Raw genomic sequence first — 24,798 nt, 5'->3', positions numbered from 1 at the left:
AGTTTGCTGACAGGCTGCTTGAGTCAGAACTGCTGGACCAGGGCTGCAGACCCCGCATCTGCCTGGCCACAGCAGGCAGCCGTTGGACCTCTTGCATCTGCTCAGCCGCAGCGGGGATTCCCCACAGCTGCAGTTGTGGCTAGTGGACCCTACAGCTCCCAGCTGCCCGGGGATGAGGGGACCGTGCAGTAACCCTACCCCAGGGGCAGGGGGACCCCAGAGCTCCCACAGACTGCATCAGTGGGGGACCTGGGAGCCCTAGCAGCAGTGGGTGCTGAACCCACCTACCCTTTTTGTCAGGGATATTTTTAGTAAAAATCAGGGACATGTCACAGGATTTTCCCTATTTATGTAATTTATATAATCACAGAAATATGCAAACTGCAAGAGAGAGCTTAAAGAAGGTTGTCATTTTATGCATAATTAAACTCATTAGGCTGATGGCTTAGTGTTCTGTTCACATCAGCACCTTAACCCTGTAATTGCATAGGAGAATCCAGAGGTAGATTATGGTATGTGTGATATTTCTGAATCTCTAACACTTCAGCTGCTTTGTGTAGTTATTCATCCACAGGCAGTGATATAAGGCATTCTAGATGTGAAGGGAGCTTGACTGAAATGGAGGGCATGACACATTAATGGCTCTCTACCCAAATATGTGACCTAAACATGCAAACAGAATAGTCAAGAGGTTTATTTTCATCCATCACACATTACAGTGGAACTGATTTTCCCTACTTTACCTCATGCTTATACCAAGCCTGGGAACTTTCAATACCAAAGGGGTTTGGTTTTGTCTACCTATTTGGAGAAAGAAGATTGAAACTACTACTCAGCCTTATCTAAAGTTTCCTACCAGAGAAGAATCCTCTATTAATACAGCACATCTGCACTGCCTTCTTGAAGTATAAGCATGAACATGTTGTATGAAGAGAAAAGACAGGAATAGATGTTACTTTCAGACTGAAAAATACGTATTTAATATTCTGGTATCTTCAGCCCAATCATGTAGTAGCTGAATAAAAAAAGATAACAAAACAATTTTCTTCTACACCAAGAGCTCAGTTCTTGATGTGCAGAGCACTCTCAACTGAATGGTTCTACCCTCTGGTTATGTTAACAAAATATTCAAGGTATTTGTAACAATTATGGAGAACAGTTTTAAGCAACACGCAGAAATTTAATAGAAAGAGATTGTGGAACAACTGAGAAGCAGATGCTAGAACTAAACTGGGACAAAAAGAACCACCTGAGCAAATGGAACTAACATAAATAGAAGGCAAAAGAAAGAGGACGGACAATTTTGTGGTTAATGCACTGGGTTGGGACTCGGGAGACAAACAGTCAATTCCCAGCTCTGCCACAGACTTCCTTTGTGACCTTGGCAAGTCGCTTAATCTCTGTGCCTCTGTTCCTTATCTGTAAAATGAAGATACTAATACTTCTCTTCCACCCTGTGTCTGTCTTGTCTATTTAGACTGTAAATTCTTCAGGGCAGGTACTGTCTCTTATTCTGTGTCTGTACAGCACAATGGGGTCTGGATCTCATTTGAAGTCTGTTGACACTACTACAATACAGCTATTTAATACTAAAGGGAGCTAAATAATGCCTAACTGCACTGGAATTGTTTAAGATGCTCTTTCAGAAATGCAGAAGTGGCCATGAATATCAACAAATACATTTAAAAAGTGCAAGTGAACTAGGTAACTTTATTTGTATATTTCAGTGCTATAAATAAGTGCATACATTCCAGGAAGCAATTCTGGGATGGGGCAGACACCTGGCACACAGCTCCATGCTTCCCACCCATTGTGAATATTAACTACCCAGAAGAAAGTGTGTTGCAAAAAGCACAAATAGCAAAACAAATAATCCTTTACCACCCGATGGGGCACTTCACACTCATCAAAAGATCAATAAAACCGATCTCCCAGCCAGGACAACAGCCTATGAAAGAACGTTGAAAAAATTTCAAGACTAAGGGCCTAATCCTCAAAGCAGCAGGCTAATTGGTAAGACTTGATAACTAAAAAGTTTATTAGTAGGATAGTATAGTTCTAAAACATTTATGGTCTCATAATATTTTCTTTTACTACACTAAACAAACGGTGATAACTTTCTGGACACTGAATGAGATACAGAGCTTGTGTTTGTTCATTTGTGTTTTGCTTTTGTCCTCTCTCATTCTTACAGTCACGTAACCACTGCTACTGTAAACTGTTCTCTTAACATCTGTAATTTTCTATTAAAACTAAAAATGCAAATGATTATAAATGCAGAGCTTTGCTTCTAACTTTGTCATTTACTGTCATCACAGGGACAGGCAATAATAACCTTGTGTTGCATTGAGTGATAGCATTATTATATATAGTGATGTAATATTTTATGGTAATAGCTGTAAGATGCATAGGACCCTTGGAAAAGAAAAATCAGATTGAAATTTCTGTTGCTGGGCATTAGGTGGCACAATTGTTCTGTTTTTATGTTATGTAGTCTACCTCCCAATGCTCTTTATACTAAAAAAATACTTTAAAATGCACGAGTCATGGAAAAAACAGGAGACTATTTATTTTCCTTAATATAATTAGTGTAAACATAATTTGTTAAATATATACATTGCATTCCATTTTTAATTATAGATGACAAAATAATTCATAGTGAATAGTTTTTTCAGCTGATTTGGCCTCTATTTTTATTCATAGGCCACCCATGAGCATCTTATGATTCTCTTAGATTTGTTATTGGAAATTATTTAGCAAATCATTTCCACAAATAAATATTTGTCTATACATTGTGAGAATTGTATATTCAAAATTCATGCTGTATTGGCAGTTCTTCACATGGCACTGCAGGATATCTGTTCCCGCAGTGCAGGTGAGAAGCCTGATGTGGCTTGTAATGCAAATATTCATGTTTAAAACCAGCTCACTATGGACAATCATTACAAAATGCAAAATTCACTGCTTCTCCAAACATTCCTGCCTGTGCATTCATTTGCTAGAGTAGTCACAGAAATCAAACGTGCAAAACAAGTACAGGTTTTTATTTGAATGGATATTTGCAGAATACAGAGGTTTTTGCCTAGTTCCAGGAAGGATTCTTCCTTCTGCTGTGGCTACAGCTAAAGTGGCCGTGAAATCCCCCCTCTCCTCCGCCTCAGTCTAGCTAGGAGATAATTTCTCTGGAACAGAAAATGAGTAGGACACTTGTAGACAGTTTGATGGGTCCCATTCTGCAAGCCCCACTATAGGTAGTATGCCAGAAGTGGGCCATTACAGATGCCACTCTCGTGATTCTGGGCAGGGCTGCTGTGCAGAGGAAGTTTAGTTTGGGCTGCTTAATTACACCTTGAATTGTCTCAGCCTTGAGAGCAGGCTGGAATCGGGAGGGCACAAAGGGAAAGCTGCTCAATTTTTTTTCCATCTCAAAGTTAGTGGCGGGAAGAGGGAGACAGAAGGTTTTTCACCCAAATTTCTGTTCTCATTTTGGATGAAGATTTTTCCTTCTTAGTAAAACATGGTTGACATTTTTCATTTTGTTTTGGAGGGGTAAACATCTCACCCTACTTTTAAAAACATTTTCCTTCCTTTTTTCCATAAGAAGAGGGAAAGAAAAAGAGAAAGCAGTTCCTTACCCCCACCTAAATGAATTTTGTCATAAGCACACTGAAGCATTTCATGAAAATTTTGAAACCAAATGAAAATGTGTTTCTTTACATTTTTTTCCACAAAAGATACTTATTTTTCCCCAGACGTTCTATGTAAAAAGGGATTAAAAGCCCTATATCTTCCCTCTAGACTGCAAGCTTTAAATGGTGCCTCTTAGAATCATTGCAGAAAATCACACACTGCTTTTAATACTATTCTTGAGAATTAAAGAATTCTGCCATGAGCTAGGGATTTTCCAGTTTTGTGACAATTTCCATGTGCCATACCAGGAATCCAGTCCTTTGAATACAGCTATGTGAATAACTGATTGTTCAGTCTGCTGGCCCTACCCCACAATAAAGAAATTGGTTTTGGGTTAAACTAAAATGAAAATTTTGCTGCGAATGGAAAAGTAAAGATATATTTGACCACAAACAAAGAAAGTATTTGTTCAACCCGGAAAACTTTCATTTGAGCTTTGTATTTATTTATTTATTTTACAAAACAAAATTGAAATATATTTCAAAACCAAAAAGTTGTTTTGAATTGACATTTTCAAAACAAAATGTTTTGATTTTTTTGGGTCCCTCCTCCCGACTGAAACAATTTAGTAAATTCAACATGAATTTGTGAAGTGTTTGGTCAACCCAAATCTCTATTTTATTGGGCAGAAAAAAAACTTATGAAAAATTTTGCCCAGCTCTACCTACAAACTCTTGCTCATATGAATAGTCCTTACTCATGTGAGTAGCTGGCCTCTTTGACAAGGCCTGACAATACTCAGCAGCTTCCCGTATCTAGGATAGGTTGCTCTCTCTCTCAATTCCTACTGACGTCCAGGAGATTCGAGGTCATCCAGCACTGTTTCAAGGGATGGGCCCAAATATCTACATTTAATCAAGTCTTAAGCAGCTATTTCCCAGAGATATGCTGACAACTTCAGTCCTTTCTACATCTCGCAAACACAACAATACACCTTTTCAGGCTGGCCACTGGAAAAAAAAAAATACAGAGCAACCAAGACCAGTTTGTTTGCACTGCACCTGAAACAATGGAGCAGTGGTCCTCACTGGGGACTGTGAGCATGGTTTTCATACAATAAATAACATCCTCCTTCTTTTCTGCAGCTGACTTTCTCTTTCAAAACCTGTTCTCATGTCATCTCCTTTCACATCACCTTATTAAAAAAATTAAAAGCTTGGCATGAAGGCTCAAATTCCACATAAATAAAATTTAAAATCAAAATTTATTGCCCACATTATATGTTAAGTAAATGATTTCATCTCTGTTAATGCCCATACAGTGCCCATTAAAGTTAATGAAAGTTGTACGTGCACACCAGCCTGGCAATAATATATCAACAAAGATTTACATTCTATACTTGTTTCTAAGTATATAATGTAATAGTCTCGACACTTCTCTAATTGGCAGAATCATAAAATCTGAAAGGGAATTTTTATCCCTGGGACTCACTCCTGCTCCCATTGAAGTGAATAGCAAAATGCATAGTGATTTCACTGGGAATTGTAATATAAAATCTATTATGCACTTTACCAACCATTTGTTTAAAGTGTTTGGAGCAAGAGAGAAAATATACTGTTTTCATTAAACAAAACAAAAACCTTTCAAATAAAATAACATTTTAATGTATTAAGATCTTATTTGTGTCACATATATAGACCTCTTAACACTGATTGCCAATTAAATACTGAGAACAGTCATACCCCGCCAGCACTTTGCCAGGAAATTTAGCCACAACTAGATTTGATCAAAGCTACTTTGAAGCAGTGTTCCTCTAATGTCTCCCATGAATGTGTAGACTGAATTTTGTTATGTGTACCAGTACAGAGGTGATGTGTGACACATCACCTCCACATTGGTGCACAAACAAAATTCATATGGTGGGGTAGAACTGAGGAGGTTGGAGTGTGGGAGACAGCTCAGGACTGGGGCAGAAGGTTAGGGTGTGAGGGGTGAGGGCTCCAGCTGGGAGTGAGGGCTCTGGAATGGGGCCAGGGATGAGAGGTTTAGGGTACAGGTTGCCCTGGGGCTATGGCAGGGAGAGAGGACTCCCCCCTATTCTCTCCCCACAGCAGCACCTGAGCTGGGAAGGCAGAGGTGCCTCTCCCTAGCTGTGGCAGGTCCGGGCCAGGGCTGGGGCCGAGGGAGGAGCACGTCTTCCACAGCCGTGGTAGGTCTGGGCTGGGGATAGCGGAGGGGTGCCTCTTCCCCAGCCATGGCAGGTCTGGGGCTGGGCTGGGGCCGGCAGGGAAAGGCACCTCTCCTTACTGCGGCAGGTCTGGGCTGGGGGAGAGGCATCTCTCCCACCATAGCGCTGAGCGCCTGCGTGGTTCTTAATAGGCTGCTGTGCAGCTATGTGGCCATGCAGCTTAGAGGGAACTTAGCTCTGAAGTCTCTTTTCTCCTTCTGTCTGGGAAAAACAATCAGGTGATTCCATTATACAGGAGAAACAACAAAAATTGGAAGGATTATTTTTCACATGAGTCATTGGACTGCTATTCAGGAGATACAGGTTTAAATTATTATCTCAACCATAGTCTTCTTATATAAGTTTGGGCAAATCACTTGACTGGAATGTACCTTCCTTACCACATTTCCCTTGCCTCAAAATCTGCCTGTTATGGCTGAACACTGCCACTACCGCTTGATGGCATATCTGTCATGAACAATTTGATGAAATGTTGCTTCATGGGACATACTCATTTGAATCCGACTTATGACAAGTGCAAACAGCTTTAACTGGCCTGTCATAGCACTTAAATAGTGGATAACCTAAGGTCCCCAGGACAGCATTATTACTTGGCTCCATTATGGGGCAATATTTATTTAATCATTAACCACTCTCCAAAAATGTCTCCAAAGTTTTAAGGCAAAAACATTTGCCTCTGCATCAAGCCTGAATGACTATTCCTTCTCTTTCCTCCCACCTCCTCACCATGCCCTTTCCAATTATTTGAAGTAGCTTAAATGACAACCGTGTTGTTTTTTTAGGTTGAAATCCTCCTTTCCCATCACCACTCTCTCATAACATTGGCTGAAAAACAAAGTTTTGTTCCACAGACATAGCATTTTACTAAGATAACCCTTGATGATTCAGGTTCCACAGTGTAACGAACAGTCATCTGTTGCATTAATAGGATTTAATAATCTTTGAGGAAGTAGACTCTAATTTGTTTCCAGATTGAGTTCAGTCTATCGTTTAGGAACAATAGCTGGACAAAGAATAATTTGAAACTATTTATGGACGTTCTGTTTGAGAAATTTGTTATTAATGACGCTGCTCCCTTTTCCCCTTGAATAAGTATTGTCAGGATGACTTATTTGTGGTCTTCTGTTTTGACCCACGTAATAGTTATTTTCTGAGGATTTACAAAGGTTTTCTGTGTGCTTAGCCATTTCAAGCGGGTTAGAGGGTAAACTGTTGGCTGGAAGATTATAGTAAGGGTTTGAGAATTTCTAGTCAACTGAGGGAATGTAGTGTGAACAGGGAGCCCTGTGAAGCATAGTTATCCAACCCTATCTCATGAAGCTACTATCACTGCTCAAACTTTTTCAGTGTAATCTTCTAACTGGAATGAAGTCATTCACCAATATTACCTTAAAATGGCATATCAGACCAACTTTACTTGGCAACCTGGCCTAGGAGCCTCACAAGAGGCAGTTTAGTCATGCTGCACTAATCAACAATGGGCTGATTGTTTTATAAGGGCTATTTCTTCAATACGAAGCAACATGCAAATACATTGTGACTTGCACTGTTCTCCATATTGCTATCTGAAGCATATCTTCCACCCAAACCCTGCAAGGATTTACGGTACACAAACTGTGCATTCACATTTATGCTGCACTTGCACTTCACTTGATCTTTTGTGTAATGATATATATAGTTTTCCCCTCATCTATGACCTCCTTAGATCTCCCATTCTTAAGTATGAATCAAATGTTTCAAAAGTACCTTCCCCACTTTCATGAATCTTCTTTTAATGAATTACAATAAAACAGGTTCAGTTAATAAGTATATTAGGATAAAAGGAACCTTGATGAATTCAGGATGTTTGGAAACCCTTGATACAGTTTCAGGGTTTATACAGGGAAGTCATGATTCCAACAACATGACTCCCCGCAACACTTTTGTAATTTAAATCTGAGCCAAAACTTTCAGAGTCAGATGTCTAAAGCTGACCTAATTTTCACAGCTTCCTTGGACTTCCTTTCCAGCTTCCTGGACTTCCAAAGGAGCTGAAGATGTTCACCTCCTCTGAAAACAATCTCACTTATATTTAGGCACCTACCTTTAAGCATCCCTGTTTGAAAACATTCATTATGTTTGTTCAGTGGTGATTCTATTTCGGCTGAAGACTGTGCAGCCAAGTGCTGCACAATAAGGATGGAAGAATTTCGACAAGAAATAAGGCTAGTCTTTAGGCTGCATTTATTTTTCATTAGTATTTCTCTCTTGCCCTGTTTTTTTTTTTTTTGCTGGTGGTGTAAATATTGGCCAAGATTTTCAAAAGTGGCTAGTGATTATGGGTACTTTACTGGAGAAGCCATCGAGGGGCTTGATTTTCAACAGACCAGTGCTCAATGCTTTGTGAAAATCGAGTTGCTTAAAAAGGTGTCTCCGGTTAGATTTTGAAATTTTTTTTTATAAAAGGCTGGTTACAAGCTCCAAAAATACTCCTTTGTAAGTCCCATGACCAGCAGAGACATAACTGGAATTAGGGAAATCTGTCAGCAACAATATTAGGAGATAGTGAGTATGAAAGAAATAAGAATGTTCTTGAATGTAAGAATGCCTTTAAGGCATAGACCTACCAACCATTCTGAACAGAACCAAGTAGAGTGGGAAGATGCAGCCTTATTTAATAGAAACATTTGAAGTGACAAAACTGTACAAACTCCTGAGTAATAAGTCAATGAGCACAGAATTAAAATTAGGCAAGATAGATGAGTAAGCAGTGCAGTCTTCCGGGGGTCTGGAAACCACTTTGGTTCTTAGGTCTCTGCTGCAGGGTCGGTAGGGGAACTTGGGTCCACCTACTTCACTCAGTTCTAGTTCAAGGTCCAGAAAGCAGACAGGGTTAAGCAAACCTCAACAATAACTCCTGCTGTGCCCTGACCTCCTTCCTACCTCCTTTGGTTCTATAGGCTTCTCCAGCTTGTAGGTCCAGTCATCCCTTCTTCGGGGTATCTTCTCACCAGCTTGCTGGCAGGACCTTCCTTCTGAAGCCTGCTTGTTCCTCTGGCAGTTGTGACCCTGCCCCTCCGCTTCTCAGCTTTTTATTCTCCCTGCCAATCAGCACAGGCTGTTGGTTGGTGCTTTAGCTCTTGGTTGTCAGGCCAGCACTGGGTCTAGACGCTGCATGACACTGCACTGTGGTTTGGCACAGCTCATTCTGCTCTGGTCCTGCCATGGACTCTAGTTCCACTGTTGTTTTGCTGATACTGTCTCACAGAGTGACTTGCATCAGCTCTGGTGTTGACTCCTAAATACATGCTTTAGCTGAACAGTGTGGGTTCCTCAGATCAGATGTCTCTCTGGTTATTTGTAGATGGACTGTTTATGTCTGCTAGAAATACCAGCTTCTCTTCTGGTCCCTGTGTAGACTGGACTCTTAGTGGTTTGGTTAATTCCAAATGAGCTATAATTTTCTTTCTTGATATTGGCAGGGGCTCTTGGGCACATCTACATTGACTTTGATTACAGAGGAGTCCCTTTGGTCCTTAACATTAATGGGTTCGTCCCATTTCTAGCAAGCCAGCTGCTCAGATTTCCTTTGAAGAAGAGATGGAACATTTTGATCTTGATCTCCAAAATGAGTCATCAATCAGGTTCAGTAGAGAGACAAACTCATTAAAAAATGTTAGGCCAAAGCCAACATCAGTCCCCTGTGCAACTGCTTTTTCTGTTAAATCTATCCCAGTCATTTTCACGTTCCATTTGGGAAACATATTTTCAACTATTAACAGATTGAAAAGTATTTCATCTGTAAAACATATTAAAAATAAAGACATCACATTCTGCACTAAAAGTCTGTGATCAAAATATGACCAAAGGAAAAATGTTGATTTGAAATATCCCAAGATAAATACATGCAATACTAAGGAATAGAAAGACTGTGTTGATGCAGAATGGTCTTAATAAATATTTGATTAAGTATTCTCTACCTACTTTGTCCCTACATTTCTATGTGAGACTTTAATACACTTTCTTGTTCTCTCCCAGTTGCTTTAAATCCTCAGAGTTCTGCTTATCTATGATCAACCCATTTCTTGTTACCAAATTGTAACTGGCAATATTGATCCACCTGTCAACATGATGTTCATGCTAGACTGTTAAAATGAAGATTAATTAAGCCATTTTTCTCTGCAGAGGAATAGGCAGCTTGTCAGAGTCTCAGTAACAGAGCATAGTAATTGTCATCAGTGTTGTCAGATGTAGAATTCAGATAGAGCAGAACCCATTCTTTCTTCAATGGGACAATTTTTGTAAGGTAATGGAGCATAATTCTCATTCTGCTGAAATGTTATATGAAATACACACCTGAACGGGAGCAGTTTTGAGACAACACATAAGCATGTTCTCTGTACATCAAATGGTGCAGATACTTATTTTTAATTATTTTTACAGTGATAAGAAGAAACCACTATACTAAATTCTGTAAAAAGCAACAAAAAGTCCTGTGGCACCTTATAGACTAACAGATGTATTGGAGCGTAAGCTTTTGTGGGTGAATACCCACTTTGTCAGATGCATGTAGTGGAAATTTCCAGAGGCAGGTTAAATATGCAGGCAAGAATCAATCTAGAGATAATGAGGTCAGTTCAATCAGGGAGGATGGGTCCCTCTTCTAGCAATACTAAATTCTGTTGAGAATAGACACGACTGGGTGTTGAACATTGGCTGTTATTGTTTACAGAGCATCTAACTCTTTAAGTGAATATACACACGAGAGAGACAGGACCAGCAGTTTGTAGTCTCAGACAAGGATAGAAGGCATACAACACAAGGAGAGATATTAGACACATATCTTCTTGTTTTTTGTTTATTTTTTAAATAAATCCACTCCTTTCGTTGTTTGGAATTGCTCTGCCTCATTTAAAAAAATCCATCATCTCTTCCAACCTTGCCTTCCACTTTTGTATCTGAATGAGAAGTGGTTACAGACACCCGAGTAGAAAACCTAGTTATTTGCATCGTAGACAGCAAGCTATCACTTTAAGGGCTAATACCACACATTGGGAAAGGTAGAGGGCATCAAATTACAGCAGTCATAGCAAGGAGGAGACACTGGTCTGGTCTTTTCTTCTCACTTGTAGGCAAGTCTCACCTCATGTATTCACTGTGTATGAGTCAAATAATAATTTGTCAGTGATTATATATCTGAGATGAAAGTAAAAACTTGTGGTTTGCTTCTATTTTTGGAAGAGGCGGACAGATAGAATTTGCATTAGCACTTGTCAGCTGAAACTGCAGATAAGGGAGTTAATTAGAGCCATTTGCAGTGTGGACATCTACATTAAGCTGTAGACTAAGACAACAGTTTGCTTTTCATAGACCAGGCTCTGACAGATTAGAAAAGGGCCAAAGCTGCAAAATCCAGACCTGATTTTACATTTCCCCACCCCAAAAGTTCTGAAGGGTGGGGATCAGGGTTTTGGATTTCACCAATTACACAACTAGGGGCTGAGAAAATTGAAGCCGGATTCAGATATTATAATCCTCCCGAGTCTGGGGCTATTCACAGCTAAGTGTCTGCTGTGGGGACATTACTTAGTTACTCTCTCAATGCTAACTTGGTCTGAAATTTGAATTGGTGAGCCCTTTGGAGGTAGAAAGGAAGTAAAACTATAGTTGACCTTGAAACCAACCCATTGTCTGCTAATAAAGAGACAGCATACATTCTTCTCACTATAAACTCTCTCCTGCCAGGATTTCCATCCTAGATAAAATATGAATTATTGACAAAAAATAAATCTGTACCAGACTGAGATATCCAGTACCTCATGTGTTTTTAAATTTATTATAATTAATTGTAAAAAATATTATTAAATTAACTTTTAAATGACTGGATTATTGGCAGCTACTCTTTTTTTCTGTGTTGTGCACACTACGCATTCTTAATCCCTAATCTTCAAGATTTTGCTGCAGCAGCTATTGTATGAAAGCACTTGTCAGCCAAGAGTAGGGGCAGGAGGCTACCTCCAAAACTAGTCGACATGACCTTTTCAATTACAAGGTATACAATACACAAGAAAACTGCGTTGATAAGGTCAAATGAAATAGCGGTTACCACAGAGGAGAAAAGAATTCACCATGTTGCATCTAGTTTTCTAAGCAGCTTCTCAGGCAAAATGCTCCTAACAACCCAATGTGGGTTGGGTACCTGTAGTACTTATTGTTACCAGCACTACCGTGACCCCAGGTTGGAATTTATGATTCTAATTGGGAGAGATGTTCAGTACTTCATGTTCCTAACTTGACTCCAATGTCTTGCCTTGCATTATGTCACTACATATGACCACATCATCCTGAGCCCTGATCCTTCATGACTGCTGCACCAACAATCTGTGTTGTTAGGGTTACCTTACCAATGCCAGCATTGCCCCATGGTGCTGATCACTGCTCTGCCACCCTGACTCTGCCTAAGTGTCATCTGCAAGTCTGAATAAGGGCTAATAACCTGCTCTTTTGATGTCTGTAAAGGTAGAATTGTTAAACTTCTGTTATACCCATTAGCAGATTGAAACTACTAAATAAAAAGGATCAAATCCAGTGCTTTCTGGAGGTGGCATCAGGAAGTCAGTATGTCCCTCAGCTGTTTGGGGGGCCACACAATCACCCAGATATTAGTTCCAGTTTCCAAAAGGAGGATTTGGCACAGCATGACTCAGCCGGTAGGCTTGGCTTCCTGGCTGGGGTGCACAGCAGAGTCTAGGACTCCGGCCCTCTGGGCATGGGCGAAGCACTTCAACAGTCTGTAGCCCTCCACCTCCTGCCTGGGGAAACAGCAATAAACTCGGGCTCTGGCCCTCTGGCGTGGGCAGAGCAGTTAAACAGTCTATGTTGCTGGTCTTCTGGCCTAAGGGTTAGCGCGCTGTCAGCCCTCCATGTGGGGCTAAGGTTAAGGGATAGGAGGACCCAGACCTATCCTACTCCACCAGGTCCTAGTCCACGGCCCTAACAGTGGCAGGCAATCCTACTTCTTGATCAACGGTAAAATGTGCAGTCAGCGCCTCACATCCCAGCAGCACTACCGGACCAAAGTCTTGTTTCCCTGGGCTACTTCCTATTGGCTCCTGCTGGCTCTGCTCTGTTGCCTCTCAGTCTCACAGTCAGGTTGCCCTTCCTCCGGTCTCTCCCTGGGATCTTCTGTTTTCTGGGGCCCTGGGTTGCCTTTTCTCCCCACTGCCAGTCATGGGCTCTGCTGAGGGCTCAGCTCCCTGGGTGGGACATTTGCCTCCTTCCCTGGTCTGGCTGCAACTGAACTGCAGAGCCCCATTCTTATACTTCCTGCCTCAACCCACACTTCCTGGGAGCAGGGCAGGGAGGGGTTGGTTGCAGCACCAGTGGGAATTAACCCCCTCTGTACTGGAGGGAGGCCAATCTGCTGCACTACAAGATGTAAAAAAGAAATGGATTTTACCTTGATAGCCTGCCTATCTGCTATATCATGCAGTGGACAGTTCACTATCCAAGCCTTGCTTGTCTGACAGTTCTGGCTTAAAAAGCAATTTGTTTTTACTGCATGAGTTTGAAACAAGACCTACAGTATCACTATGCTGGCATAGTAGGTGTGCAATGGAGGAACTTGAAAATAGATTGAGTGGCATTTTCTTTACTGTATCCAAAGTAAATGTGCATTCAACGGAGAAAAAAATAAAGACTAAGAAGCTCTGCATTCCTGATTTTAAGAAGCAGCTTGTTCATGTCTAACACGCTGATGAGTTTTTTGGAGCAGTTTTTGCTCATATGAAGACTGTCTTGCAATGCTGTCAAAACGTGTTAAACCCAGCATCACCTGGTGTTATGGACCATCATGCAAGATGAAGCTACCCAAAGTAACTTTTTTAGAACATCTGTTTTACTGAGTTAAATTTTTAAGGATCTCAAAATCCAGATTTGTGCTGCAAAAACATGCATGACAGCTATAGGTGAAGGAAAGTTCAAATCCCACATATGGGGAGCACATTATAGACCTTAAACTTTTTCAGAGTGCAGAGTAGTTGTTAGGAGGTTCCCTTTGGATGACCTCCCTTCCCAAGCTCCACATCCTGCAACATCACTGTGATAAATACAGTACTCTAACATAGACAAGTAATATTAGTAGAGCATTTTCCTGTATTAGTTTGTAAATAGCATTTTTAAAGTAGTATTATTATGACTATCAAAAAAATCTGCACTGTCAGATCTGATTAAAGTGTAAATGTACCAAAGCAACATTTTATTCAAGTTCAAGTACCTTGTCTTTTTAAAAATATTAACCCCACTGCCTCTCCTTGTTCTGCATATTTCTGATCCCCTCCTACTTCACCACTCCCTCATTTTTGATGCCTTGGACAAGATCTCCTTTCTTCTCTTTCAGCAAGCAGCTCAGGACCAAGTCCCCACTATCCTTGCCCTTCTGCAGCCTATAGTACTAGCAATCTCCAAAAGAGGGCTGCAATTAACAGCTACAGTTTGGCCCCTAGCATATAAAGTCAGATCTCCTTACAAAGCTGGCTGAGATATGATGTCTGGAGCTCAACACTGCCGCCACCAGTGCCTCTTTTTTCAACAACAAAAGAAACACCCCTTCTCAGAGGCCTCATTTATTTTATTTGTTTATGTCACCAGAAAAAAGAAAGTCAGATTTAAACTTTCTGTGCCATGTTTTCGGGTTAGCTACTCAAACAAAAGCAGAATATCCACAAACAGACATCATACTATGGAGGGATGTCCAAACAGACTCCACAAGCTTCCTGGGAAAATGCAGAGCTGGCACTAGGTACAAGCAGACTACACTATTGCATAGGGGTCCTGAGCAGCTCAAGAGGGCCCCCTATTTACTTTTTGTTATGTGTTGTGTGTGTTGGTGGGGGGAGGCAAAAATAATCCTGCTTAAGGCCCCCTGTGGGCTAGCACTGCCTCTGGGAAAATGGGAACAGTTCCTTCTGGCAGCTCCCTCTTTAGAACCTGCCCACTCCTTATGTGCCCCTCTTGCAGACATCTTTAGAAAATCAGGCTCAAAGGGTTCCTAACTTTCTCTGGAGCTATCCTGCAGTAATCTATAGGGAAAATAGGACAGGGTGTATGGATCAAGGCGTGTGAGGGGCCTCCAGCATCTGCCTTGCCCATCCCAATGAGCAATACCTTTCCTAAGCCACATTTCCCTAGAAAGCTCTTCTTGTTCAATAGTCAAACGCAAGTTTTTGGCAGTATGTTGTTTTAGTGTCCATATAATTTGTTTTGTGGATTCTGAAGATCAAGTCCCTACATTCAAGGAAACTACCTGATGTCACCTTGTCACTGTTGAGCATTTTGAAATATGAACAATTACCACCACCTCCTGATTCCTGAAAGTCAGGAAACAGTGAAATCACTTACATGAATTCCAGTTATTTTTCAGTGAAAACTTCACACTAATATTTTATTATGAAACATAATTAGTTAGGAGGTACATATGTTATATCTGTTTCAGCAGAATACCTTGCTAGTTCATCCTATCCCTTCCACCCCTGAACCATACCCAAGACATTCTTCTTGTAGTCTCAGAGCATGCTCACTTAAAAATTCTTACATAGTAACTTATGAGAATTAAGGAAGCAGGTGCTTGGGGCAGCCAATACAAAGGGGCAGCACTCTGGTATCGGAGTGGCACATCTGGGTCTTCAGCAGGAATTCGGTGGCGGGTCCCTCTCTTCCTCTTCCTCTTCGGCTGCCACTGAAGAGCCACCGCAGAGGGAGAGAGGGAGTGAAGGGCCTGCCGCCAAACTGCGGCCAAAGACTGGAGTGGTGTGATTGAGCTGCCGCCAATTGACTTTTTTTTTTCCCTGCTGCTTAGGGCAGCAGAAAACCTGGAGCCAGGTCTGGTGGCAGCATGGTCCCGTAGCCACCAGGACACTGGTGTGGGATTCAGTTTATTCCATTCCTGGCTCTGCTAAATGCCTGTTGAGTGACCTTGTACAAGTCACTTCACCTCTGTTCTCCCCTCTTACCCTCCTGTCTTATCTGTTTAGGTTGTGAGGTCTTGGCAGGACCATTTTTTACAGCTTTGCCTAGCACAATAGGGCCCATCTCAGTAGGGTCCTTTAGGTTCTACTGTTACACAAATCAATGATCAGTAGTAGTTCACACTCTCCTTATAGACTGTGGACTCTGTCATGCTGTCTGGAGTGGTTCATGACCCTGAGTGCCAATCTCAGGGCAGAATGTCAAAAGCAGGGCAGACACCCCAAACTGGTGGTATGTTCTATAATTAGATTTCACCAAGCCAGTAACAAATGTGAACTCCTACATCACTGTCTTTTGGGAGTCAGATAGTCTACTCAGACTCTCCAGTCTATCTTGCCAACCAGGCAAGCTACACTTAATGATAACCGGTCACTTACACCAAAAATCACAAAATATTCAGGTTGCTTCCAGTCCCAAGAGACCAGTCACTTACCCCACATCAATTGGTACCCTAGATTAGTGCTTCTCAAAGCTGGTCCACCAATTATTCAGGGAAAGCTCCTGGTGGGCCAGGCCGGTTTGTTTACCTGCTGTGTCCACAGTTCAGCCAATTGCGGCTCCCACTGGCCGCGGTTCAACTCTCCAGGCCAATCGGGGCAGCAGGAAGTGGTGCAGGCTGAGGGATGTGCTGGCCGCCCTTCCCGCCCTACTGACCGGGTCGGGGCCAGGTCACTCCACTTCCTGCCACCTGGTGAATGCAGGGCAGGCCTGACCCCGCACTCATGGGGTGAGGGAAGTGGAGTGACCCAGCCCCAGCCTGCTCCCCTCTGCTCCCCTGGCTCTGAGCCTTGGGGATCAAGGGGGAACTGCCCCCCAGCACTCACGGGCAAAGCAGCTGGGAGCCAAGGGAGCAGAGCAGGCTGGGACCAGGTCGCTCCACTTACTGCCGCCTGTGAGTGCAGGCCCACCCCAGCTGCAGTCCTCAGGGGAGTAGGGGCAGGGCTGGGGCAGAGGAGGGGCGGGAAAAGGCGAGGCTGGGGCAGAGCAGGGGCAGGGGCCATGGGGAAGAGGCAGAGCAAGGGCTGGAGCAGCACACAGCTGTGTAGGGCACCAGGAAATGTGGTGCTCCAAATTTCCTGGTGCCCTACACAGCTGCATACTTTGTGTCTTGGTAGGGATGGCCCTGCATAATCATCCCTAGTCTCTGGTATTCTGAGTATATGAATTTCCTGGCACAGAAATAATCAGTGGCATATATTCTGTAACAAAATATTATACCATAGCTAGAAATTTATTCAAGCCTGAGTGCCTGTGGTTGCAGCAGAAAATCTCTTGAAAATGGAATAAAACTATTTACATTGAAGTTACAGTCCATTTCCTTATTAGGGAGCACAGGAAAAATATTCTTTTTTAAAATCAATTTATTTTAAAGGTTCTGTTCTACTTCAGCACAAGAGAGCAACACAGTGCTGGAGTATCCAACGAGTCACTTTTGGGTAAGGGTGCTAAGAAATATTCAGTATAGATAACTGTCCAACCTTTCCAATATAGATTGTTTGAAATTGGGGATTAAAACACTGATTTAAAATCTTAAAAGCACACAGCATTCACTCCTGACCTTAGTCATGCCACATAAATTGAGCAAGGTCCATATGTACCCCCCATAGATTTAGCTGAGTGCATTCTGCTTTGTTGCATACGTCTGCTGCCAACCATAGAGTAGGATTTCCATTGTGTGCAGGCAGCAGCTTTATTAGGTTAAGGGGTTGTTTGTGCTTTCATTGAAATCAGTGATAAAAGTTTTATTGGGTGAAATCCAGGCCCCACTTAAATTAATGGGAATTTCGCCAGTGACTTCAGTGGGACTAGGATTTCATTGTTAAGTTTGTCTAGATCCTACATTAGTAAGAGCTGGGCTAAGATTTTCTTCATGTAGAAAAAACAGTTACATCTTATTCAAAATATTAATCTGTTTAATTAAATCTTCTGGAATAAAAATGGACATAGTGTAGGTTTCATAAGGGAAGTGGACTGGAGACAATACTCAGCCAGTTGCCTTTCGAACAGTGTCATCAGACACTTTAACTACACTTAAAACCTAAACGTGTCAGATTTCTAAACATCAGCCAGTGCCTGTGGCTTTTTTGATATGTCTAAATTGATACAGGCTACTGCATCATGGATGGCTGGGCAGATTATTTTTTGCAAAAGGACAAGTACAACTTGCCTCCAAAAAGAGACAATTTATTGTAACCCGTTAGTCCCCTTGATAGAAAATGACAGCTATGTAGCAATGTATTGTTTCTGGAAGGTATTCATGAAAATGTATGTGAAATCAAAAGCTGCTTGGATGAGATTTTACAGTTATTGTGGATGACAGATAGCAAGATTGTAGGTAGGACATTTAGTCCTGAAGTACACTTGTTGAGAATCAAGATTTTTTAGTATGTATTAACAAAACAGACTCAGTTTACAGTTCTCAAATAAATGTTTGCTTTTCTAGAACAATTACTAGACCTACTAATGTACTGAACTCAGATTAAATACATTCTGCCTCCCTCAATTCCCTAGCAATTTCGATCAAAATTTGGTATTCTTCATTTCTGCATAGAGGAAAACAATTATTCTAACCACAAAACAAGAAAATCTACCTTTATTTTTAATAGCCCTACCATCAGAAGTTCAATCAGCAGAACAGGTAGATATAACACCTACCTACAAGGAGAACATTGTATAAGACCTTTATGCATGTTGTGAAAATAGTCTTGACCCTCTACCACGTATGTCCACAATGGCAAGTGAAATCTGTTACTGAATCACATAAGGCATCATGGGATTTGTGAGTCAGTGTGATAGGGTGTTCAGAGGACCGGGTGGCCTAGTGGATAGCTTATATAACTTCCAGTCCCTTGTCTCTCTGTCAGGACAGTAGAGTTGCCTGTTCTTCTCCCTAAACTGGGAATCTTCAGCTCTCCAACCACATCTGGGCCTTGGCCCTTAAGAGGTATGGTAGGGGGACCCAATCCTTCCTTCTTTATTAGGTCCCATTCCAGGGCCCTGTGGGAAGCAACATTGGCAGGGTCCTCCCTGCAGTGAATCTAAGTTTACTGCTGATGCTACTTCCTATCTATATGTTCCTTCAGTTTGGGGCATGGCCCATAAAGTGCAAACCATCAATCACATAACAAAAGAGTCAAATGGAGCAGGGTCCTGCAGGACCCGCTGGTTCTCAAAGGGTGACAGGTGGTGGTTGAGACAGCTCTGCCTGTGAGCCTTACCCACTCTGTGGTCTCCTCTCAGGCTCAGCCTTCTGTCTAGCTTCCTGGAAAAGGCTCCTGCAGCCAGTCCACCACCCTTTGCCTGGGCTTCTGAACTCCTTTTAACCCACTCCTCCAGTCGGAGCAGCCTTGGTAGTTCTGGAGGGGCAAGGCTTCTTGGGCCCAATACTGTGTTTTAACTCTCTCAGATCCAGTGTGTGGTTGGTATACCCCATCGCAGTCAGTTATGTCATATATGATTGACTATCCTTCAGAGACAGCAGATTTCACCTACTGCAATGTGTTCACAAAATTTTTTACTGTCCTTACATACCTTGGGGTTTAATAAAAATGACCAGACAACACTGAATGAACAATTTAGTTTGATCCTCAAACCATCTACTTCCTGCAAGCAAGGTGTTCACAGTCCTCGCTGAGCTCCTTTCAAGGCTGATTCCCCACTCTGGCACTTTGAGTGCAGAAGGTGGGGGCCTGCAAGGATTCTAAAAATTAATACCAGCCACTCCAGACTTGTATTAAATTCCCAAGGTTACATTTTTTCTCTGACCTTGGCTGGGTGGAAGCTACCACTACCCAAATGCAAAACTCCTGGGAACCTAGGAAGTGTGCACTTGGGATTTCCTTCCAATGGGGTACCCTCAAGCCCATTCACCTCCCACCCCACAGGGAAGAGCTGAAAAAGGAAAGCAAAGAAATCAGCTGTTGCAACCAGATAATTAAAAAACATGTGCACAACTTTAAGACACAAAAATCCAAATCCTGTTCTTAAAAAAAAATGGTAAATTTTATTAAAAACAAAAAGAAAGAAAATACATCTGGATCTTAGGCTTTTACTAGATTTAAAAATCCCACTTACAAAAATTAAACATCAAGAATGACCTTCTTGAGGTCCAGTTTAAAGGTTAAAAGCAAAACAAAACCTTTTGGATTAGCACAAAGGAGTCCACAAGCCTTACAAAATAAAAGATAAACCTAATCACGTCTTTCTAGACATTTCTGATCTACTTACATATCTAGGTTGCCAAATAAGCGATTTCTAGGTTTGATTCTGATGATTTTCATACTTGGCCTTCAGCTTTTCACAACATAACTGCTGCCCTGTTCCCCTCTTCCACAAAGAACAACAGACACAAAGGGAAATATTTTCCCCCAATTTTAAAAAATTCTAGCCTTCCCATTGGCTCTTTTGGTCAGGTGCCCACTCCCTTCCTTTTTAACCCTTTACAGGCTTTTTTAACCCTTTACAGGTAAAGCTAGTGGAGAACAGATAGTAAGAGGGATTTTATAGCTAACTGGCTGGCTGGGTGTCCATAAGGGGGAGGAGGTTAGCTCCCTTTTATGGATACTCACCAGGTAGGTGTGTTTGGATCTATACTGTGAATCCAGGTGCTTTTAAGCTCCTCTGAGTCTGGGTAGGTTCCATCTGCAATGGCTGACTTTGGCCTTTTAGGCATGTTCTCTCTGTCTGATGTCATTTCTAGGAAATGAATTGCTGCAGCCCCGCTGCCCTGGGGCACAGGACCAGCACTAATCCCCTGAGAAAACCCAGTCCCTCAAACACACCCTCCTGAGGGTTCCACCCTTACAGGTACTCTAGTTTTTAACCCTTCAGGAACAGTTGACACAAGTAATGCACAGACTTTGCAGACCAACTTCTAAACCAAATAGACTTTACACATAGGTAAGGCTATGTTTATGTCATGGTAGTCATGGAATGCATGACTTCCAGAGACCTCCCTGACATTTTCTGTTCTAGCCCCAGGGGCTGTGGGACTGGAACTGGCAGCCAGTGGGGCCCAGCAGGATTCCAGCGACAGGTGACAGCACTCTCAGGGTGCCTCCTTCCAGCCACAGGTGACAGACTCTTGAGGGGGCCCTCCTCAGGGTTCCAGCAACACATGACAGCCTCCTGTGGGCGGGGGAATACCTAGACATCATGATCTGTTAAAAATTGTGTATTACTGCATATCTAACTACAGCATTTTTCAAGGTCGGACAGATCCAGGACTGATATGCAATCAAGCCGAAGTCTTCATATACACACCCTGTCATCCTTCTCTAGGATCCAAATGCTGAGCCTGTAAACACATTTCTTGGGTGCACACTGTACTCTTCACCATGCAAAGTAAACATACCAATGGTATTCAAATCTTCCATCAGCTGGATGTGTAAAACAAGCTTTCCTATTAAAACAAATGCTAGCTAACTCGTTAAAGGGCAAAGTGGATATGAATCCAATCCTTAACAGATCAAGAGAGCTAGTGTTGCTGGCCAGATAATGGCTACAGTCATTAAGTGAAACTCTGGCTCCACAAAAGTCACTGGTGTGACTTCAATGAGGCCAGGATTACACTCATAGCATATGAAGTAACCTCCACTCCCTGAGAGTCACTGGAATGACTAGTGAGATACTCTTTCCCCAGTCATAGTTTAATACATGACCCTCACAGTGGGCGTGCAGGTAAGGCTGTGTTAAGAGCCTGGTGTACAATAATTATAATTCTCTGTTAATTTTCATATTGATGTTGGGGGAAGGGCAGACAGGGGAAATTTGCACAGAGGATAATCTGGAAAGTAATCATGATAAGCGAGGAGCTGATTCTAAGGTTCCCTGGAAAGCTGGCTCAGCAGAACTTTATGTACCAAGCTCCAGCAAAATCAATAACCAAGGCACGGACAGAGCATTTAGGTTCTTTTCTGTGCAGGATTGGCTTTAGATAGTAATATCACTATTCTTAGAACTATAAAGGAATGAAGCAACTCTCTTTACTAGATAATTACACTGTGAAGGGCACTTTCAGCAGTATGGTCCTTTCAACTCATCAGATGATGATAAGAGTGGGCAATTGTACTGCACAGCTCACTGGCAGGCAGCTATGTGTTATCAGACAGGAATCTTGTTTATTGCTCACTCATACTTGCTAATGCAGGCACCCTCACTGATCTCATCTAGGGCAGTATGGTCTGGAAAGTTGTGGTCTCTCAGATAGTAATCCCCAGGCCATTTAAGGATCTAAAGGCAAGGCTGGCTCCAGGCACCAGTGCAGGAAGCAGGTGCTTGGGGCGGCACGTCTGGGTCTTCAGCGGCGGGTCCCTCTCAGAGGGAAGGACCAGCCGCCGAATTGCCACTGAAGAATGAAGCGGCGCGGTAGAGCTGCTGCCGAAGTGCCGCCAATTGTGACTTTATCTCTTTTTTCTTTTTCTTCACTGCTTGGGGTGGCAAAAAAGCTGGAGCTGGCCCTGTCCAAAGGCCAAAACCAATCCTTTAAAGTCTACCAGCTACTTAATTGGCAGCTAGTGCAGATCCAAAAGCAGTAGTGTCATGTGCTCCCAGCAAGATGTATCATATAACAAACAAGCCTCTTAATTCTGCAACTGCTTTAATTTCAGATAGCCCCTAGAGATGTAGTCCCATTGAGTACACTGCAGCAGTATAATCCAGAGGTGACAAAGAAATGCGTAACAGTTGCAAAGTCTGCATCCAAAATAAACTAATGCAGTCTTCTGGCTGTGTACAAACAGAAAAAATGGATGTTGCCATAGCTGCTGCCTGCTCTTACATTCCATCTAGCCTCCTAGATTTTGCACCTCCCCCACCATCTGTAGAGTAAACCTCATCAATGATAGATTGTGATGTTCTCAGCCATCTCTTCCAGCTTTTTCTCTAAACCAATTTACATCACCCTCGTCTTCTCTGGATTGAGTCTCAGCCCGCTAGCTTCATCCATGCCCAGATCTCATCCACACGTAGTGTCTCACTCTAAAGTGGTAATGGAGAGTCTGCATGCACTAGCTGGAAAAGGAGGTGGGATGTAGAAGACCCTCTCCATTCAGACTTCTGCTGCTTTGAATGAGGTTGCACCAATTATTCTGTTTTCTTCCCTGAACCTTATAGAAGCAAGAGCACAATTTGGACCTGGGGCTATTAATGATTGAATGACAATTCTAGAATGCCCTAGTTTATTGTATTTTCATGATCCTTGTGCCTCAAAAAACAAAGCATTATGCACATTTGCTAGAAAAATACATTAATGTTAATTGGACAATTGTTTTCAAAGATCATCTCTAGGAATAAAAGCTTGAATTGGTCCTGAAATGTGAAGCTCTGTTTAAAGAAGTATTGAACCAGCTCCTATGGTTCTTATTCTCTCAAAACTCCTGGAGACTTTGATGAAAATTTGGCCTGAATAAGGATTCCAAGGGTCAACCCATAGCTTTTATACTGCCTGTTGACAGTAGTGTGTTTAATGTAATCAGGACTTTTCAGTGATCCTATTATACTGCTTGGTGCCATTTGGCTTTTTGTGGCCTATTGCTAGATTACATCAGGGGTTTTTTTTTTTGTTGTTGTTGTTGTTTTTTTGCAATCCTGCTTTATTTCTTAGTCTCCCTCTTCACAAGAGCCCTTTCTGTATTTCCCAGCCTCAGTTACAAGCAATTTCTCTTCATCTGAGAAGTGAGTTACTTCTCACAGAGAATTTATGTTAGTTATGACATACTTGCTTTACCCTAAAGATATTTTTAATGAAAGGGTTTTTGGCAAAAGTGGGAGGTAACAAGGTGATTCAATAAGAAAAATAAATTCCCGTGTCTATTTCAGAGACAATGTGAGACAGCAAAGGCTATATTTTTATGTTTGAAAATTGTAATACCTACAGATCTGTAAGTTACAGACATTAATTTACAGTTTACCATTCTTGATTTCTCCTTAAATCACTTTGTTTATGTAGCAGCAAGGCCCATAGATCCAAGTTGAACATATCCAAATTAGACTTAAAAAAACCACTGATTTTTAAACTAAAATAATAATTAAAAAAAACTCCCCTCAGGTAGCGTGGGACTATTGAACAATACTAAGAAAAATAAGCTACATTAGCTCACTCAGTTTCAGTGCTAAAAGCCTCTCATTCACCACTGAGCTACACCCAATCCATATAATCACCATTCAGTCAAAAACCTAGGGGACTGAGCATCAGACTTTTGTGTATGGGTGTGGGAATGGCATTCCAGAGCTAAAGTCCCTCAACTAACAACTCCCATTTTTTAAGTCTAGTGAGTAATAGTTCTATATCATCAGGTGATCTCAACTGCTGTGGTGACAGTTGGAAAAAAGAAGCTGTTTCTCAGGCACATGTACCGTGAGGCTGTAGCCACAGAGTACATCTGTCATGGTAGATTCCCTTGCACTCCTACTTCTTCCAATAATTCATTCGTAAACCAGAGTACTATGCCATTTCCCACTCTTGGGGGGGCTAGCTTATTAAGCTTTTACAGAATACCTTTTACCCCTTCAGCCCCAAGCCTTTCCTTTCTGGGCTCTAACTCATCCTTGTTCCAAGACTTCAGATTCCAGCTGCCCCCAGTGCCCTTCAATGTCAGTCCCTCTCTAGCCCGTCTTTTCACTAGGCCCCCCTCCAAGCCCTAAGCTCACAGACATTTTCCCCCTGATTCCAGGGCTCCTTCCTGGAGCTGTGTTGCCATTCAGGTAGGCTTCCCCATAGCCAACAGCCAGGTTGTGGTCTCACTCCAGTGAGCCTAGACTCACAAACTACTTGCCCTAGCTCCGGGGCTATGCTGTAATTCAGTAGAAGCATCCTTAATACATCATCATCCAGGCTCTGGTTCCTATACCAGGTACCTCCCTCCCAACTCCATACCCCCTACAGCTCTTGATTCCCCAAACCAAATACCCAGGAA

The sequence above is a fragment of the Gopherus evgoodei genome, chromosome 2 (assembly GCF_007399415.2).
Source record: "Gopherus evgoodei ecotype Sinaloan lineage chromosome 2, rGopEvg1_v1.p, whole genome shotgun sequence".
NCBI lineage: Eukaryota > Metazoa > Chordata > Testudines > Testudinidae > Gopherus > Gopherus evgoodei.
Note: the sequence above shows the minus strand (reverse complement) of the source record.